The sequence below is a fragment of the Athene cunicularia genome (assembly GCF_003259725.1).
Source record: "Athene cunicularia isolate RWA chromosome 5 unlocalized genomic scaffold, athCun1 chr5_part3, whole genome shotgun sequence".
NCBI lineage: Eukaryota > Metazoa > Chordata > Aves > Strigiformes > Strigidae > Athene > Athene cunicularia.
In genome coordinates this window covers 1,939,637-1,952,924 of record NW_020799103.1, presented here as the reverse complement: position 1 = coordinate 1,952,924, position 13,288 = coordinate 1,939,637, and positions in this window count along the sequence as shown.

Sequence of the window (13,288 nt, the reverse complement as noted above, 5' to 3'; positions counted from 1 at the left end):
GTGTCCAGGCACGGAGCCAGCGCCGGCTGAACGCAGCCGCAAGGCCCCGAGGCTGCCGACAGCCACCGCCGCCTCCGGCAAAGCCAGCCCCCTTGCCGGGGTAGCGGGAGGCGGCCTCGGGCAGAGCTGGCCTCACCGCGGCGGCCGCCAGCGCCCCGCCGGAGGGCACTTTTCCGCAGGTTGGACCCACAAGCCCGACGCCTGAGGCCCGCGGCAATAGCATCACCTGTGAGGGATGCGCGTCCCGGCCGTGCCGCGCAAATCGACGCGCTCCGCTTACCTCGCGGCCTGTTACCGACACCCGCCGGGCCCCGCAGCAGCGTGCCGTTATGCCCCGGCCTGCCACCATAGGCCGTTTATTTCACAACGTAAAACGTTGCACAGATGGACATGCATCGGCTTAAAAAAAAAAGGCATTCAAAAGTTAGGAAACACCCTATATAAGCTTGTGCAACCCATATTAATTCAGATTACAGTGGATATAAAGTAAGAGAATTGTAAACACAGCCTTTGCTTACATAACTGGATGTTGGGTTTTCGGAATGGTTTCTGTCTGATCCAGGCTGTGACCATAGGAGCTCTGCTCACATAATCCACAGCAATTCAGTAATGGTAGAAATCATATTTATAGATGTAGATTTTCATGATTTATATACTCAATACTAGTTAAACCTAGTATCTAAGTACTTCTTGACAGAGAACTTAGAATCACGTAACTCTAAACTCTTTTATCATAACTGTTAGTTGACAATTTTTCAAAGACTATTTCTCAGAAAATACCTGCTCGTTGAAGCTGAAGCATTACCCACTCATCTGCTGTATAAGAAAACCAACTCAGGCAGTGCAAAGATCTGAGTCCAAATCTCCCACATTCCTGCTGAAAGGTTGTACTACGTTGTTGTACACTCTGCTGCACCAATGCTTCCTTTTCGTTGTAGTGAAATCGTGACATACAGTAGGCAGCCTTACCGGCTGTAGGGATGAAGCTTTTTCATTTCAGATTCCCCAGTATGGAAGAGTCCATTGCAGCAGATGGATGCAGATGCAGAGTTGCAATCAGTGCACATGAACTCTTCAGAAAATTTATTTTTAAAAAACCTCTATTCAGTATAGAGAAATTAAAGTTTCTCAGATTATTACAGAAGTTAAATTTGGGTGCATTTTTCAGAGGTCGCTTTGTAAAATGTGTCTGTGACACCACATGGAAGTAGTGGGGAAGAAACTAGCAATATTTCAATGTGGGCACAGCAGTGTATTCTGTCCACTCTCAGTTTTGAAAACAGCTAAAAAATGGTGGGGGTTTACACCTTGTCTATAATAAATACCATATCGTCTGACAATGGTCACAGCTCATTAATGATAATTTATGATGCAATGACAGTGCATTAACTGATGCATTCAATATAAACTGTTGTTGATAATAATTAAGCTTTGGTATCAGAATTTTAAACCCACTTGCTTGGCAGAATAGGGAAAAGACAGAAAAATACATGTAAAATTTGGCAAGCATGTATTCTCTAGGGTGAAAATACCTAATCAGTGCAGTCTCTAACTGAGTGGCAAAGCACAGCATGAAAGTAACACAATTTCTTCATTTTTGAGGGTTCTATGACCTCCGTACCTCTGATGAAAAGATCACTGTGCCATCAGCATACATCACATATGTGCATCGCCAGAGGCTGACTTAATGGCAACACAGCAGAGGACAGTATCACAGTATTATTTCAGATGCCATCAGAACATGAAATAAATATAGAGTATTCGGAGCACGCTGTTGTCGGTTTGTGTTGATCTGTTCAGTGGACTCAAAATTTCAACATGTTGCACCCCAATCTGTGTGAATCAGTCTTACAACTGCATTAGAGCAAAAATGTCTTGATAAAGCAGAGTATCAGAACGATACAGCGTGAGTCTGTAACACCGTAAAACTTCTTCAGGATCTCAGGACCCTCAGAAATTCTGGGGATACTGTGAGACATAATGATCTGATTTTTTTTCCAGATTACTCTTTCAAAGTCACAATTAATTTATCCCTCCTAAATTATTTATGAGCAGGAAAACACCATAGTGATATAGTATCACGATGAGTTTACATTTTAATGTAGTAACACAGGGTTGCTTCTCAAAGAACCTACCAAACTGGTTATTCAAGGTATCATTGTGAATTTTTCCTCATAGGAAAAACTCAGAAGATATGAATACAAACATGCTCTAGTCTGAGAATGCTAAGTAAATTATAAAATAAACCAACATAGACTTGCAGTAGCTAATATTAAAAAGAAGTATTTGAAACCCTGTTACCTAACACAAAGGCAGTGGACACAAGGTTATAGAAACTGATAGGTAAATAACTACAAGTGCCCGCAGGGCCAAACCTTGATCTGTGAGAGTACAAAACAAATGCCTACATGCTCACAATCAGAAAAAAAAAAAAGATTCAGTTCATATCTTAAATTGCTCCATGTTTCTAAGCAATACTAGCAAGTTATTTCATTCACAGGAATCTGCCAGAGATTACTTCATTGTGTCTCTCCAATTTTAAGCAAGGCCAGCAGTTCTAAGTTTGTGCCTTTTATTAACCAACTCATAGAAACCTTTAATTTTGCATGCACTGCCTGGACTAGGTTCCCCAGTCTCCCTGCTTTGGAAACTGAAAAAGAGGTCACAGGCAGAAGTGAGAGAGGACAAGTGCCAGACCAAACCCATGAAGTATCACTAGAAAAGACAGCCATGTTACAGGAACAGGGTGTTCATACAGAAACTTAGTTTCTCTGTGCGTAACTTCATCACTACCTACCTCAGAAACAGAACTGGGTTTATGCAAACAATAGTCTTGCATCTTTATTTCACTAGGCCACAGACATATTCTAAGGGGGTTTTTTTTGCATAAACTAAAGCATGTATTTACCACAAGCTAGCTACTTGTGAGGGCTGTGTGGATGCTCACTTCTATTTCTTGCTAAATGCAACCCATTTAATGAAAAATTAGTCAACAAAAATTTTCCTTTTTGTGCTGCCAGAAGTATGTGCACAGGCAGTTTCTGTTCAGCAAACTTACACTCTCGTACTATATCATTTGTGCTTGTGCTGATAAGAGTTAACAGCACTACCTAAAGAAGGTGTTTAATAAAGGTGTATTTATGATTTTATGAGCATTAACAGCTCTTATCCTCAAGCTACAGTGCATTCCAGTCACAGTAATATAGGCTGGAACTTGCAAACTTGCTTCTGTACGTGACGCGGTATGAAAGATGCCGTTCTACAGAAGCTCAGAACCGGGGCTTTGGATGAGCAGTAACTAATACCGTTAAAACTACGTGTTTTCTAGTTTGAGGTACTGTGGTTGAAAGATAAGGGTCTGACAAAAACTAGATAAACCAGTTTAGGAAAAATCCAGAAACTTATTTTCAGCTGTGTATTCAAACTAGTTAGACTATTTAAAGATATCTTTTGGATTCAAAACCAGCAAACAACCCATGAAAGGAAACTTGAAAATTTTACTTTCCAAAGAACTAATAACAGTTTTTGGTCAAGTGATGCTTTTGTCTTTTCCTAATAAATTAACTGATATAGCATACTTATTCAGTGTTCTGAGTGTTTTTTAAATTGAATCCTGATTATATTTAATGCATATTAGGTATCCATGTACAAACTCTATGGGTAACAAATATATTGCTTGCAATTGAAGGCATTCTGGTACCTTCTGTATGTTTTCTATGCTAATGTGCTAATTCTTTGGGTTTCCGGAGCAACTGTTAGGATTACAGTGTATATTCAGTAAAGATTAGGGAATCACTAAATCACAGAATGGAAGAGACCTCTGGAGATTGTCTAGTCCAGCCCCCTGCTCAAAGCAAAGCCACACAGAGCAGGTTCATCAGGGCTGTGTCCAGCTGGGTTTTGAGTATCCAGGGACAGAGACTCTACACCCTCTCTGGGCAATGTGTCAGCATTTAACCACCTTCACAATAAAATAAAATTTTTAAAAAGCGCTTTTTTTTTTTTTCTTTTGTTTAAATGGAATTTCCTGTATTTCTGTTTGTAGCCTCTTGTCCTATCACTGGACACCACTGAGAAGAGTCTGGCTCCACCTTCTTCACACCCCTGAGCAGATACTTACACACACTGATAAGATCCCCCTGAGCCTTCTCTTCTCCGGGCTGAACAGTCCCAGCTCTCAGTCTGTCCTTGCACCACAGATGCTCCACTCATCTGATCACCTCCATGGCCCTTCACTGGACTCACTCCAGTATGTCCGGTCTCTCTTGTGCTGGGACCCCAGAAATGTCTCACCATTGCCGAGTAGAGAGGAAGGATCAACTCCCCCGACGTGCTGGCCACACTCTTCCTGCTGCAGTCCAGGAGGCTGTTGGCCGCCTTTGACGTGGGGGCACATTGCTGGTTCGTGGTCAATGTGCTGTCCACCTGGATCTTCAGGGCCTTTCCTACAAAACTGTTTTCCACCTGGTTAGTCCCCAGTCTGTACTGGTGCATTGGGTTGTCCCTCCCCAGTGCAAGGCTTTGCATTTCCCTTTGTTGAACTTTATAAGGTTCCTGTCGGCTGATTCTTATCTTTTGCTGCATGACTACACACAGACATCATTTCTCCTTTTGCTTTCTTGCTGCGTCACTTAAAAGCAGCAGAAATACCCATTGTGAGATCAAAATCTCATAGTCCTTATTTTGAAAAAACTCCTTAAAACACCTCTTAACTGTTCTGTCAGCTCGGTAATAGTGATATTGGTATTTGGTATCTTCTCTCTTCTTTGTTATTGAAATTTTCTAATGTAATTGCATTTTGGCATATCAATACAGTTAACTGTGTTTCAGTACATTGAGTATACTGATAAACCTGTGGGTGATAGAGCAGTTGCTAGAAATGGCTGATGTCTCTGAGGAGTGCTGTAGGGTGAACCGAGCCTTCAGGAGGAAGGACAGAGGCTTAGTTACAATTTGATCATGTGAGGCTTAGGTCATCACACCATTTAAGAAATGTGGCTGGCTGGATCATATGACTAAAATAAAACAGCTCAGTAAAGAACAAATTTTGTACTGAATAGACTTGTTGAAAGGAACTAGAAATTAAAGATGTGAAAGTTGTCTGCTCAACAGCAGACAGGCTGACAAAGTTCTAGAACAGGTAGCCCTGTTACGAACATAGGAGCCTAATGGGCCTGGGACTCTGGTGTCCAGCTGTCACAGAAGTCCCTTTGCAAAATGATTGCGTTACATTTTTAACACAGTTGTACTTTGCTGCTTCTAACCTTCTTTTAAATGTCCCTTTATGTGCACTCTAAATGCATTTACCAATATACACCTTTGTCTCTCTGCCCGCATTTGCTTTTTTATCCAATAATCCATTCCCACAGTGACACATTTGTAGAGAGCAATCTTATTCCATTTCAGCTTCCATTTTATTGGGCTAGAATAGCTGTGTTCTGTAAGCTTTCTCTTATGCAGAGAATCTCTTTCTTAAACATTCCAGGAGCCCATCTTCACATCTTTTTCAAATTTAAGTCATAACTTTATACAATATTCCAGATGAAGTTTCACTGAAATCTTACACGGCAAAAATATTTTCATACCTCTACTGAAAACAGATCTCTTGATGACAGTTTAGGCTTATATTTGTTTTTCTCATAACTACCTCATTTCAGCACTTCATAAAAAGTGTGACTTTGATAAGAACATTTTGGTTTCCTCTTCTGTCATGTCAAACTGTTGAGGTTCTAGCACATAGTGTTGTTATTTGTTCCCAAGCAAAGACTACATGTTTCTGCATAAATTAAATTTCTTCTCATTTCTATTAGTCTAGCCTGTAGACTCTCTTAGTATCAGTTCTAATTGGTAATCATTAATTATTTGTACTGATGATCTTTTCTCACTTTATCAGTGAATTTCATTAGCATGTATCCACATGTCAACATCACTTTTAGCCATTTTCTTTTGTGTCAGCTCATTTCATGCTTCACTTTTCCTTAAAATCTTACTTCTTTTGCTTAGTAATTACATACCATATCCTGAGATTTCATACTTTTCAATTAATGGTCAGTTCTCCTTTCTATTTTTGTTTTAGTTACCCTTTTCTTGCATAAGCTTTATAATTTGTCTCAAGGACAGATGACATGCAACCCACATCTAGCTCACATGAACAAGAACAGTCATTTCTCTATCTGTATCATTACATAAGCTTCTTGTCTTATTGCTCACAATGATTACTTCATAATATTTGCTATTGTTCTCTGAAGCAGTTTAATAATATCCTTTAATATAAGCAGAACATTCTGCCTCAGTGGTATTTTCTCCCAAGTGATTTTTTTTTTTAGCTTAGTGTGTCTGATTTTGTAGGTTCAAAATAATTAATGCGTTTACTCTGTTCAAAGCCATTTCATGCTTTCAGCTGTGAAATAAAATGGTATTTCTTCCTCAGTCATATAATCACTGTTTCAAAAGTCTGTAGTTTGTGTAGATGGATGAGGAAGGGCTGAAGACTGGCCATCAACAGCAAATGGAGCTGTTGACATTACACTTGAATCTTGAATGGATTTGGGACGTGCCATTGACTTTTCAGACAGTGACCCAACGGGTCAGGGTCTCTGGTCTTTGGCCATACTCTGGATCTGACATTCAGGGTGCAGATGGAATCTAAATTTTTTTTTTTCTTTTTTTTTTTTCTCCTGCTTAATGCAGGACAGGTTTTTGCCAAAATGTTATTTTGTACTGTGAGTTTGTTCTGTTGAATCCTGGTTTCCCAGTTATTATATCAGCTGCATTTAGCTTAACTGTTTCTGTTGCCTAAACACCTTCACATTCCTTGGTATTTCATGGGAATGAAAACTGTAGCACTTGGTTCCATTAATTTTGCCTGAAGTACAGCAATCCATTTAGTAGATAGAATTTGAAATAAATCAGGCCTCTCTATGGTCTTAAAGAGGCTAACCTTTATGTGATTTCCTCCATGTCCCATTCTTGGTTCCTCACTGCTTTATCTCCTCCTCACCCTACTAGACTGGGTGCTACAATCTCTTGGAATCTCTTAGAATCAGAGAAGAGTTCTAGTTGGAAGGAACCTCATCTTGTCTGACCCCCACTCCAAGTAGAGCCACCTCCAAGGCTTGACCAACTTCAAAGATAAATGTCTGCTCTGACTGCAACCTCCCCTCCTCTGTTACTCTACACTGATCACATCTCTATTGTTTCTGTAAATGCTTAATGCACGATAAAGGAGCTGTAGCTGGTTTGGAATTAACCTGGACATACTATGAGCATAGTGCTCGTGTGTTTCATTTTGTTCTTTGCCGTAGTGTGTAGTGGTGAGTTCTGCCATGCATCTGTGAACAAAGGATCACGTATAACCACACTGCTATAGGGCTCTGTAATTTCCAAACCCTAAATTACAATGCAGTTAAGTACACATAGCAGTAATTTAGGACAAAATACCCTACAGAGATCTTGAAATTAGTACTTGATCCAAGTATTAGAAAACAATAAAATTCAGAATGGTTACCTTGAAAAGAAAATCAAACTATGTCAGGATACAGCTCTGGCACTCAGTGGTGATACCAGGCAGAAATTATGGGAGTGGCAGGTAAAGACATTTTAGGGTTTGTGATCTCCTGTTAAATTTCATGTAGTAGCATGAAATGCCTCTGCTTGTCTTACATCACTGACAGGGGGAAGGCAAGGATACAGACAGTTCTCAAAGCATAGCAACAGCACTGACCTGGTGGCTTTTTTACCAGGATCAGATGTTGATCAGTGAAGTAGGAGACTGGTAGCCAGCTATGCTGAGAGCTACAGGCAGATCAATATCTACTTCTTCACCTTAGAAATGTCATTACATGGAGCTATGCCTCCAGTTGAAGGGGCAGGCAACCTTGTGCTCTTCTTGCACTCCCTCTTAGAGGGCTTTTTCTATTCCAAGGCCCTACGCAATCATCTAGGGTTGTCTGCTCAGGGCCTGACTGCACCCTGCTGCATGTGAAGCCCCCTAAGCAAACTCCCACCAGGCTAAGAGAGACACATGTCCCAGAGCAAGCAGAGTGGAGACATTTAGCTTAAGCTATAGTACATTATAAGCCACATGGCAAGCTGAAAAAGCCCTATCTCTCATCACCTAGCTAATTAGTTTGAGTGCAGTGCCATGAGGATGCAGTGATACTGATTCCAGTTCTGGGTTAGCACAGCCAGCTGGGCTATCTGATATCTCGGTAGTCTGGAATAGACACACATATAGTTACCTTATAAGGGACACTGACCTGATTATCTGTCTTCACAATTTTTTACTCATTCAAAGTAGTACCTTTTATCTGAAAGTCTGAAAAAAGCCACTTTTGGCCATCTTTTAATTGTAAATGATGCAGCAGAAATAAATGAGTTATACTCTCAAAAGCCTATGCTCTGGACAAAGTCACATATTTTCTTCAGTACGACAGAATCTAGAAGAAATTACATGACAGCTGTTTAGTCATACTGGAACTAAGAAACAGTGCTAGGCTTTCCCCACTGATCAAACTTGCTGCCTTCTGGACATACAGGAGATTTGGCTGATTCTTGGTCTTTCTATCCATGATGGTCTGGGAATGCCATTAGCCTCACAAATACAGATGTGAGCTCTAGCTCTATTTTGATTCCATATCCGGGTGTGACTTGACTATACATCATCACTTCTGTCCTTTTCTCTCATGCCATGGGAATAAAATCAGGGGCTGTGCATTAGAAAGAGTCTGCACCACTTGTTAACTTCTCTGTCTATGTGGTCAGGGGACAGGGACTCTGAGGTCCACCACAGTGCTCATCTTCAAAGAGGAATTCTGAAACAGTCTCTGTGACTTTTCCCTCACTTTTCTTTCAATGTTTTTCTTCTTACAGAGAAGCTCCTTTCATTTTAAACCAAAATATTCCTGGGTGCAGCTACATGTGGCAGAAGAAACAGGAAGTGAACAGTGGGACCAAGTGAGCCTCTTACTGATGAATGCCACCTCTCTGGGAAGGAACATGCAAGAGTTGCTTGTTGAAAATAAAAACGAGCCCCAAAAGAATGCACAGCATTTATAAATGATGTAAAAGCTTGCCTTCTGCTCAGAGTCAATGGTCATTGTCAGGAATCTCTGAGACACATGAATCACCTCTACCTTGTGCCGTGATATTTGCACCAATGCGAAGGAGAACGCTGAGTAGAAATATCCAAGTATAGAACTACAGAAACCACACAGCCAACCGTGGAATTTGTTTTTAGACGAAAGTGTTGAGCTTCACTGCTAAAATGCCAAAGTTATGACCTGAGTCCTGTACTAGTTTAAGACATTCAAAGATTGCACTTGTGCAGCCTGTAGCGGTGGTAGCTGTGAGGGAGCAATTCCAGCACCAGAGCAGTTGTAGACACAAAGAGACTGAAATGCGGACGTGTGACACAGCTGTACAAGCTGGCATTGCTGTGACAATGTGTAGCTCTCCTGCTTCACCAGAAAGAATCCGGCTTCTCAGCTGGAAGGCTTGCTGTGCTTATTTTTATGACGCTTATTCTCTGCTATAAAGCACAGCCTAGTCATGCTGCCTCCCTAGAAAGGCCTCAAGGAAAGACACTTTAGCAACGTGGAAATTAATAGCTGTGGTCTCTGTTTAAAAGAGCAAGTGTTAAATCATCTACACACACTCTTTTCAAGACTCGGAGCAAAACAAGTAATCCCTTTGACTTTGCTTTCCATTTGTAATGTTGGACAATTACCTGTTCGATATTATTTAACAGTGAAGGTATCATCTAACTAGTGTTCATTACATGGTTTAAAGTTTTATAGAATTTGCACCTTCAGAGTATTACATGGTTTCAGTGCTGATTTTCCTAGAATTAAAATCACTTCCTTATACGATCTGGGGGACATCAGTTATCTGAAACTAACATATGGTACACTCGTATGCATTTTAGCAAGTTTTTTTCCTTGCTCTTTTGAGAGCATTTATGTTGATTTTGAGAGAATGATGAAAGTTGTAATTAAAAAGCTGATGGAACTCTGTAATCTCAATGTGAGAGCACCATCTAGAGGCGAATAACATGCCCTGCACAAGGCTAAGTGCGCCCAGGATCACAATAAATTGACAAACTGCTTTCGAAATTAATTTGAGAATGCTTTGAGAAAATAATCTCAAACTTCTGTGTATTAATGGATTTTTTTTTCCCCTACACTGTTTATTATTCTGTAATGGTATAAAATGGTGTGAAATCTCTGGTGACTTTTGCAGAGAGGATGTGTGAAATCAACAGTCAAAAAAGTATAATCCTTTCCTGACACTCATGGTTGAAGAATGATGCAGTCTTTCCTCCAGTTCTCTGCAAGAGATCATTACATGTTGCTTTCCATGCTGAAACATATATTTGTGTGTCCCAGGCTGAGACAAGTGTTAATACAAGAATGTCTTCAAGCAACAGTCCCTATTTCTCTACCACAAGCATTCACCTGAGTAGATTTAGACATCTTTTCACATGCAGTAAAAACCATTTGTTTCCATTTTGATCATTTGTGAGGTTGTGTTTTATATCGTTAATATCTGACAGAGGATTGTGGGAGCTGCTGGGTATTACATGGCTTGACAGCTTTTCTGCATAGGCAAACCACTTGTAATCCCACTGAAATTGTAAAGTACCTTGGTTTAAACTGCAGTGAATTAGAAATAAAGCAAGCCCTGTGTGTCCAGAACTTTGTATCTGGGAAGACTGGACATGTTTATGACTCATAAACTTTATGACTCAGTAAAAAATCAAAATCCTGTTTTCTTTTCACAGGCATGAGAAATTTCTTTCTCACTAATATGAATGAAGCGTCCTATATTTTTGGTTTCAGTAGCAAAAGCAAACCCGGGCTGTGTTCTTGCTGATAACTGGGCGGCCCCACGCTGCAGCTAGAGAACCCCTCTCCCCTGGCCCCAGGCGAGGGCAGCGTTGCTAATGGCACACGCACAGGCAGGTGCAGCTCCGCCTGCGCTCCGATGCTTTTTTAGCTGTCGGTCTTTAGGTAACTATTTGTTCTGCAGCTTATGTGTCTGTAATAGAAAAACGTCTTTAAAGTAAAATACAGAGGAAAATGTTTTCTCTTTATAGGTATTTTACAACCTAGCATGTCTGGAAAATACATGTGTGCTAGCATACTAATTAGGCCCTGATACACAAAGTGACCTTGCTCAGCTTTCTAATATATGCAAGAACTGAAGAATATCCATGTAAAGATAATAAGCAATTTTAACCCAAGCTTCTTTCCAATTTTTTCTCATTTCCCCAGCAAGTAACCCCCTATCCTTGCTGGTGGTACACGGGACACTTGAATCTTTTATTGAGCATGTCAGCACAGGAAACAGCAATAGAAAAGAAGGTCCCCAGGTCAAACATCAGTTAAACCCTGAATTCCAAAACTTATCCCTATGCTAGAAGTTGGAGGAAGTCTCTTAGAAACCCATGGCCTCCCTAAAATTTCACCAGCTCTACAGGGGTGCAATTTACAGGCCTTTTTTTAAATTTAAACTTGCATGGTTTTGAATAATATGTAAGTCCACTGATGATGTCAATAAACTGACATCAGAATTTAATACAAAATTGACTTCACTGAAACTAGGGTTCCTGCTGTGCATCCCTACCTTTACCATGGTAAAAGAACGTTCTTTGCCACTGAATGTCCAGTTGCCTCTCAGAAAGGAAAGCTGGAAGCTAGGGCATTTGATCTGTAGGGCAAATTCTCATTTTAGGATCACTGGCACAAGTGAAGGGAGTTTCCCCAGCAAGAACATGAGACTTGTAAGAGCGGTGCTCTCTGAGGAAATGTCCATGAGGTTCTGTGCTTGTGAAACTGTACCAATGAAAATAAAAGAAATATCCTGGCAGTCTGGTTCCAGGGGCCACTTAAGAAAATTTGGTCCATCGAATTTACACTGAAGGAGGCCACTGCCACTGAACTCTTGAAAGCTCTTTTTGGTCAGGAGACAAAAGTATTGAATATATACTCTGTGTGCATACAGTGAGTGAACAGGAAAGCATTATAAAGCATGGCTTCTTGCTGCATGTATGATTTAGACAGTATGAGAAGTTCAAATGACACCTCCTCCCACATAAGATTTTGTACCTTTGATTTGTTTTTGCTGGTTCTAAGAAAGATATCTGAAGAAATCAATTTGTTGTACAGATGTAATGATAACATGAGCCAAGGAAAAAGCATGCTAAGCAAAGAATGACCTTTGTGATCCATCTCAGCAGATCCACCCTTGATTACAAATATTCATGACTAATGGTATAGTTTTAATTATAATAGAACACTTATTGTTAAGTGTTTGCAAAAGCTTTTGTATTTGAATGCTTTGCCAGTGCTTACTGAAACTCTGTGAGAGGCAATAATTTTCTAAGAAACCTGCCAAAGCTAACTTGTAGTCGAACACACTGATTTTAAAAAAATTTTAAATGCATGAGTAGTCTTTCCTTTCACATAAGTAATTTTTTGGTATCTGGATTCTTTTTCTGATGAAAATAGAAAGTGAGGGGACAAAATCTTTGTGGGAAACTCATGCTCCAGTGGATGATATCTCTTGACTTGTGATATTCTTAGGAATACAGAAATTGGGTCATACTCAAGGTGCATTTTGTCTTCTTTATCTCTTACTTTATTAGCATATTCAAAGAATTGAGACATATGGACATACTGTGTCCAGTTTTGGGGCCACCAGTATGGAAAAGATGATCCAGCAGAGGACACCACGATGGTCAGAGACTTGAAGCAGTTGCCCTACGAAGAGAAGTTGAGAAAAGCTTATTCAGCCTGGAAAAGGTTTAGGAGGGCCTAATAACAGCCTTTCAGTACCGAAGAGGAGATTACCAAGAATCTGCACCTTTTTACCAAAGTGTGTTGAGAGAGAAGGCAAAACAATAGCCACAAATTGAAATGTGTCAGGTTCTGACTAAGGATAAAAGTTTCCCCTTAAAGGTAATTAAACAGGTTGCCCAGAGAGCTTCTGGGATCTTTGTCCTTGCAGATTTTCAAGATGCAACTGGATAAAGCCTTGAGCAACCTGGTCTGAATTCATTGTGGACCCTGCTTTGAGCAGGCAGTTGGACCACGGAATCTCTGAGAATCTACATGATTCTGTGAAACAGGAGATAGGGCAAAGCCTCTTCTTTTAAAAGCATGGACAGCAATCTCTTCTGAACATTGAGAGATCTGAAAAGCTCTTCATATTGTTTCATGGTCTGTACTCAAAAAATAAAACTGCAAGCTATTTCTTTGGAAATGTAGAATATTGATGTGATATCATC